We start from the raw sequence: 8,542 nt of genomic DNA, 5'->3' as shown, positions 1-8,542 counted from the left end.
TACTTCCAGACGACACTGACCTTTGCAGCAACGTCAGTTGACAGTTGTTTTTAGTCCAACAGTTTTGTGACTACCAAAACAGCCAGTGTAACACGAGAAAATTACTCCCGCGAGATTTTTACTCCGGAGTAAACATTTCGTACGAAAAATTTACTCCCTTTACGAAAAAAGCATTCCCCCATTGCACGAGAAAATTACTCCCCAAGACAGGTGAGTTCCGAGTAAAAATTTCGTACAAAAATGTTACTTCCCTGACGAATAAATAACGAATAAATTACTTCACCCCACACGAGCAATTTAACTTCCCATGCCAGGTGTACGAAATTTTTACTCCCTTGTCCCCTGTTAGTCTTGGTGGTGGAAGGGGTGGAAGGAGGGTAGCGCGACATTCGTTTGCGCGAGATCACTTATTGGCATTATCCCTTCGCCCGCATCCCATTTTTGCGTACGAGATTTTTACTGGAAGTAAAAAAAATGGGGAATAAAAATTTCGTGGAGGGAGTAATTTTTGTGTGCCTTGGGGAGTTCTTTTCTCGTACGAAAAGTGTACTCGGAGTAAGAATTTCGAACGAAATATTTACTCCGGAGTAAATTTTTCGTGGACTAAAAATTTCGTGTTACACCGGCCTCAACAAAGACGACGCGCTTCACGAAGACTACTTGCTATTGCTGTGAGGTACAGTATACAGGGTGTGTGGCCTGTGTTTTGTGTCAATAGAAACTCGTTTTGCGCGCAAGACCACGCAAGCTACCGGTATCCTAAAGATAGCACTTACGAAGTCAGCGATCAATCAAAGGTGCATTACTCCCCGTGTAAAACGATTATGTCCTCCGCCATACATCTGTCTGGGCTCTTGCATGGGTACTATAAACACCCCTTTATTTGGAAACATACCAATAATGTGCCGCCCCAATGCCTTCTGTTAAAATTCGGGACATCGTGCACAATCTGCAGAAATAATGCATTCGCGGGAAGGAAGCTATGTATCTTTAACACCGCTGCGATATCCGATACCCGCTGCCAAATATATATATGCCCAGAGGCACACGCACACACACACACACACGCGACACACTCACACCCACGATTTTCGCAACACAGCGACGACGTGGAAGGAAAAGACAACTTGTATGACGAGTTGTTATCAACGTTTTTAAATCGATGGTTTGGAAGGTACGAGTAACTTTCTCTCAGTCTGTGTGTGTGTGTGTGTGTGTGTGTGTGTGTGTGTGTGTGTGTGTGTGTGTGTGTGCTTGAGGTTGTGTACGTGTGTGTGTCTGTGTGTGTGTGTGTGTGTGTGTGTGTGTGACGCCGAGAAAGAGAGAGAAAAATAAAACACGCACACACACACTCTCTCTCTCTCTTGGCAAGCACACGCACCTTTTTCGGACAGTAAGTAATTTCAATTGAACCGTTCGATTGGCATTGCTGTGGTGTACTGCTTCACAATGTGTGTGTGTGTGTGTGTGTGTGTGTGTGTGTGTGTGTGTGTGTGTGTGTGTGAGAGAGATAGAGAGAGAGAGAGAGAGAGAGAGATAGCGCGAGAGCGAATGAACACACACCAACACGCACACACTCTCTCTCTCTCTCTCTCTCTCTCTTGGCAAACACACGCATCTATTTTTGAACAGGAAGTAATTTCAATCAATCGTTCGATTTGCACTGCTTTTATGTACTGCACCACAATGTTTGTGTGAAAGAGAAAGAGAGAGAGAGAAAGCGTTTTCTCCCCTCACCAGCCTTGAAATTGGCGAGTATTTTACTCGCCTGGGGCGAGTAGAGACATGTAACTGGCGGGCAGAAATGTTTATCTACTCGCTAAATGCGAGTAAAGTTACTAAAACAAATGGTTGGTTTGGCGAGTAAAATTTGCTCTCTGCATGGCTAGTAAACTTTGAGAAGCACTAGCCAATGGTTTGTGCAACATTTTTCAGGGCTGCTCTCTCTCTCTCCCTCTTTCACACAAACACACACATTTCTCTCTCTCTCTCTCTCTCTCTCTCTCTCTCTCTCTCTCTCTAGCTCTCTCTCTCTCTCTCTCTCTCTCTCACACACAAACATACACATTATGGTCACCCATTGCACACCGGTACGACCGAACTAAGGTAACGTTAAATTACTGTTGTGCAGCGGGTTGAAAGAATACCCTATACCTCGGAGATATACCTTCACTCGGTCTCAACGACGTCACGTGACATGTTATATGGTGGAAGAGAATGCTGTCGCTTATTTTCCTTTTGAGGATGAGGGTTTAACATGGATCGGGAACTTACAGGACAACCGCGGCTGTGCTTGCAAGTTTGGATAGTTCTGTCCGTGACTGAGCATCGTTTCAGTCTTACCGAACTGAGGGTGGAAAATAAGCGACAGCATTCTCTTCCACCATATAACATGTCACGTGACGTCGTTGAGACCGAGTGAAGGTATATCTCCGAGGTATAGGGTATTCTTTCAACCCGCTGCACAACAGTAATTTATTGATACCTTAGTTCGGTCGTACCGGTGTGTAATACCTCTTATGGTGAAGTACACAAAAGCAATCTCTCTCTCTCTCTCTCTCTCTCTCTCTCTCTCTCTGTCTCTCTCACCCTCTCTCTCTCTCTCTCACCCTCTCTCTCACCCTCTCTCTCTCTCTCTCTCCCTCTCTCTCTCTCTCTCTCCCTCTCTCTCTCTCTCCCTCTCTCTCTCTCTCCGTCTCTCTCTCCGTCTCTCTCTCTCTCTCTCTCTCCGTCTCTCTCTCTCTCTCTCCGTCTCTCTCTCTCTCTCTCCCTCTCTCTCTCTCTCTCCGTCTCTCTCTCTCTCTCTTTCCCTCTCTCTCTCTCTCTCCGTCTCTCCCCCCCTCTCTCTCTCTCCGTCTCTCTCCCCTCTCTCTCTCCGTCTCTCTCTCTCTCTCTCTCCCTCTCTCTCTCTCTCTCTCTCTCTCTCTCTCTCTCTCTCTCTCTCTGCAGACGGCGACCCACCCTACGACAGCCAGCGGGACCCGGCACGGGACTCACCCCAACACGCCCTCTCTACCCACGACTTCCCAGCGCTGCCCCATCGGCCGCCCCAGTCCCCTGTTGCCAGCCCCTCCACCTCCAGCGCAGATGGCTTTACCCCCCTTTGGCGTGACGCTGACCATAGGGACCCCCTTGCGGGCAGGGGGCGGGGTAGAAGCTCTCCGACGACCAGCAGCCACCCTCACGACAGTGGCGGGCGCGGCGGGGATCTGGGTGGCGTACCGAGGGCACGGCTGGATGGCGGTGACGGAAACACGGCCACAGCCGAACCTCCAGGCGTGAAGACGCGCAGCAGGCTACAGACGGGCCCCACCTCTGGCCACGGCACCAAGACGCAGCGCCAAGGTCGTATCGACATCATGCTTGGCGGCGGCAACGGAGCGCCTGCTCCTGGGACGCAGGGTGATCCTGACCCCGGCACTCACCGGCGTCAGGGCCGCAGCGCCGACAAGCAGAGAGACAACAACAACACGTGACGGTGCGGCAACGATAGGCCAAACAGCGCACCGAGAGATAGTGCAAAGGGTATCATTCGTTTCCTGAGTTGGAACATCGATGGACTTGCAACGAAAATAGCAGACCCCGATTTCGTGAGTTATATACACAACTTTAACGTCGTTTGCCTAGTTGAAACGTTCCTGGATAAATCGTTCATTTTGAGTAACACGTTCTGCGACTTTGTAGTATTTTCGAGCTCGGCTGTCAAACTGACTGACAAAGGCCGTAGGTCAGGTGGGGTCGTTATACTGGTAAAAAAGGAAATAGCTAAATTATTTGATGCGATTGAGGTAACGTACGATCACATGGTTTGTCTCAAAATATCGAAGACACTGTGGAATCTGGACAAAGATGTTATATACTTAGCTGCGTATATCCCTCCCCAAACTTCACCGTACTATGATACCTCCCAGGCCAAATGTCACATTGAACAAACTGAACTATGTATGTTAGACATGTTAGAAAGATATGGAGAAGCTTACATCATCCTATGTGGGGACATGAACGCAAGAACTGGGTCCTTGCAAGCTATTGCTGACTCAGAAAATCAGTTAGACGACCCGTGCAACCATCAAGTTCTGTATAGTCCTTCTCGATTGTCAGAGGATCGGACAATTAACACGTTTGGCTGGGAACTCTTGTCGTTATGTTCTAGTTTTGGTCTGTGTCTGCTAAATGGTTTTTGCACGCCCTCTTCGTCTAAGCATTTTACATACAGGGTGACACAAAAAAAACAGAGCCCACCAAAAGTTTAATATTTTCTGAAATAATCAGCCGATTCTTTTATTTTTTCAGGTGAGCCAAGCTGAAATGATGTTCTAACAGCCCACCAAGTTTGAGCTTCAAGATGTCATGGACAACGGAGCATAAGACATTTATAGTCGAGGCCTATTTTCGGTCGAATTCTATCCAGACTGGTCAGCCGCAGATGTGACCCAGAGTGGTCCCCCTATTCACCGGACTTGAACCCCCCAGATTTTTATCTGTGGGGGTACCTCAAGGACAGGGTATATGGCAACAACCCCCAGACCATCCCTGATCTTAAGGCAGCAATAACAGCAGCTGTAAGAGCGATCCCACATCTGCGGCTGACCAGTCTGGATAGAATTCGACCGAAAATAGGCCTCGACTATAAATGTCTTATGCTCCGTTGTCCATGACATCTTGAAGCTCAAACTTGGTGGGCTGTTAGAACATCATTTCAGCTTGGCTCACCTGAAAAAATAAAAGAATCGGCTGATTATTTCAGAAAATATTAAACTTTTGGTGGGATAGATCTGTTTTTTTTGTGTCACCCTGTACATATCCAGACATGGAAATAGTGTAAACGACTACTTTATCATCTCAGAAGAGTTATCATCCCTCTGCCTGGACTTGACCGTCGAAGAGAGAATTGAATCCCCCCATATGCCGCTATGCTTAACACTTATAGGCCCCACCAACAAGAACACAGGGCAAACAGAAAACGAAACAAAGAAAGGGGTACGAGTTAAGATGTCATGGGATACACATAAAGAACATGAGGTAAGAGAGCTTATTGACTCGGAATCATTCGCTGGTAAACTCGAAGAGGCGGGGCAGATGATAAGTGGGGATATCGATGGATCAGTAAAGTTGTTCACCCGTGCCCTTAAGGAGGTAACTAAGCCAATGGAAATTACTGTTAAGAATGGTTCTGTTTCGGTCGGTGAGAAAAACAAATGGTTTGACTTTGAATGTCAACAGCAAAAAAGGTTGACACGAAAAGCTCTTCGAAGGTACAAGAAAAACAAAACAGCTCTTGACATGGAGAAGAGAACAGATAAAATCATGATCAGTTTTAAAGAATGTGAAAAAGAAGCAGAGCGATGTAAAACGGTATATTTACATGAAAGGAAGAAGTACAACCAGCTGCTGAAAAATAAAAAGATTACATTTAAACAGAACAAAGTGTCACTTTTACTTGCCAGCATTCATGACCCTCAAAGCTTTTGGAGGGAAATTAGAAAATTCAAGAGAAAGGGAAGAAGCTCGCCTAGCATTAGTAAAGATGACTGGTTTAACCATTTTAACGGCGTGTTTAATAATTTAGCTGCTGGAGCGACTCCAGTTCAACAAACCGAGTTACCCGCGGAAGAGGTTCCGGACCTCGACATGGACGAGCTAAATAAAGATATATCTGAAGGAGAGGTAAGAGAAGCCATTAGAGGGCTGAAAAAAGGCAAAGCAACCGGTATAGATGAAATCCCAAACGAGTTGCTTCGCATTGCAGGTGATGATGTTACTACTTACCTGGTAGAGCTTTTTAACAAACTGTTCCGCACAGGAACATACCCAGCTGAGTGGGCCAAAGCCATTATTCACCCAATCTTCAAAAAAGGCAACGATGAGAACCCTGACAATTACAGGGGCGTGTCGCTGCTAAGCTGTGTCAGTAAACTGTATACTGCCATCATTAACAATAGATTGACTAAGTGGGCTGAAATGAACAATGTCATGTCTGAGTCCCAAGCTGGGTTCAGAAAAGGGTATACGACAGTGGACCATATTTTCACGTTATACGCAGCTGTAAGCAAGCAACTTAAACAACACAAGAAACTGTATGTGGCCTTTGTGGACTTTCAAAAGGCGTTCGACACTGTCAAAAGAGATGTACTATGGAATGTACTGCTCAAGATCGGCATTGGGGGCAAAATGCTTCAAACACTCAGAGCAATGTACTCAAACGTATTATCTTGTGTTCGGTGTAACTCTGACTACACGGCCTTTTTGAGTGTATGCAAGGTCTCAAACAAGGATGCTTGGCAAGCCCAAGCCTGTTCTCTTTTTTGATTAACGAACTTGCGTCTGAAATGATTCTAAAAGGGAGGCATGGAATTCAACTTCTTCCGGGTGAAATTGAACTATTTATCATGATGTTTGCCGACGACATAGCATTGCTCTCAGTGACACCGGTGGGACTACAAAACCAGCTAAATATATTGCATGAAGTTGCCAACAGATTAGGTTTAAAGGTAAACAAAGAAAAAACAAAAGTGTTGGTATTTCGCAACGGTGGATACTTGGGGAAAAACGAAGCCTGGACATTTGGTCACGACAACATGTACGTTACCAACTCGTATAAATATCTCGGCTTAACCTTGACCACCAAAGTTTCCATCCGACGATGCTTTGAAGACTCTATTGTACGAGCTAAGCGTGGTGTTATCGACATTTTTAGAGTTCTGTGGAATATTGGATGTTATGATCTAAACCTTTTTTTCACACTCTTTGATACACAGATTACCCCCATATTGCTATACGGTTCAGAAATGTGGGGTTGTTTTGATTGCTCTAACATTGAAAAGGTACACATGTTCGCATGCAAACGGATAATAGGTGTTTCCCCTCAAAGTCCCAACTGCATGGTATACGGAGAACTCGGTAGATTTCCCCTATCAGTTCTCGCTGCTACCAGATGCGTTAAATACTGGTTGCGGCTAAATCGCCTCCCCAACACAAGATATGTAAAAATGGCCCATGTGATGATGAGGAACATGGCAGACAGAGGGACAGACAATTGGTCCGCTAGGGTCAGGAACCTCCTATGTGAAAATGGGTTTGGACATGTGTGGACGTACGGCTATGTCGGCAACGAAAAACACTTTATCAAGGCTTTTCAACAACGCCTAAAAGACTGCTTTATCCAGAACTGGCATAGTAAGCTGGAAGACAGTGAGAGGTATGACACATACAAATTGTTTAAACCTGATTTTGGAAGAGAAAGGTACCTTGACCAAATAGACAATCCATATATTCAAAAAGTGTTCACAAAATTCAGACTTGGGGTTTCACCCTTGATGTGCAACAAACAGAGATACTCTGCAAACGGTTCCCATGTTTGCCCACTTTGCAGATACCCTCACGAAAACGAGCACCACTTTCTTTTTAAGTGCCCAGTATACTCGGATATAAGAGAAACTTACTTGGAAAATGTCTTTGAAATTGGTCAACTCGAAAACTCGTCAATGCAGATACTACTAACACAAAACAAAAGTAGGTTGTGGGCACTCTCCCGGTATACATTTTATGCATTCAGGCATCGACAGCAACTGCTAGGCTAAAATGAATGTGTGTAAATGATTTCCGATCGATATGTTTCAACCCTTAGCACTGTATATGCACTTGTTCTTACTTGTCTCTGAGAGAGTATACATTGAAATGGAAACTCTACTCCCCCCTTGTACAAACACAACAGTGTGGTTTACAATAAAAATTCTGAGTTCTGAGTTCTCTCTCTCTCTCTCTCTCTCTCTCTCTCTCTCTCTCTCTCTCTCTCTCTCTCTCTCTCTCTCTCTCTTTCTACTTTTGCTTGTTACTTATTGTGTTTGTAATTCTCTTACAGACAATAAAGACGAAGCGGCTGGAGTGAATGGCTGAAACCTAGCTGTAGACTCCTGGAGGAAGCCCTTCAACAACATTTGACTGATATTCTGTTCCTACTGATAAGGATGAGATGTACCACCAAGATCTTCAAGACTGCACTTACAATATGTGTCACATCTCAGGACGAACTGTTACCAACCTTCGGTTCCCCACAAACACTCACAATGAGGAGCAAGTCGCGTAAGGCGAAATTACTACATTTAGTCAAGCTGTTGAACTTACAGAATGAAACTGAACGCACTGCATTTTGTCACCAAGACCGCATAGCATCGTCAGTCCCCCGCTCGTGAAACTGACAAGACAGTACAGCACGGTAGTGGTTGCGCTGAGCAGGATAGCACGCTTTGTTGTATCTGTATTCTTTTTAACCTTCTGAGCTTGTTTTTAATCCAAACATAATATATTTATATGTTTTAGGGGAATCAGGAACCGACAGGGAATAAGATAAACATGTTTTTAAATCGATTTCAGAAATATAATTTCAGATTTTTAATGACCAAACTCATTAATTAATTTTTAAGCCTCCAAGCTGAAATGCAACACCAAAGTCCGGGCTTCGTCGAAGATTACTTGACCAAAATTTCAACTAATTTGGTTGAAAAATGAGAGCGTGACAGTACCGCCTCAACTTTCACGAAAA

Source organism: Littorina saxatilis, linkage group LG10 (genome assembly GCF_037325665.1).
Source record: "Littorina saxatilis isolate snail1 linkage group LG10, US_GU_Lsax_2.0, whole genome shotgun sequence".
Lineage (NCBI taxonomy): Eukaryota > Metazoa > Mollusca > Gastropoda > Littorinimorpha > Littorinidae > Littorina > Littorina saxatilis.
This window is presented reverse-complemented; position numbering follows the sequence as displayed.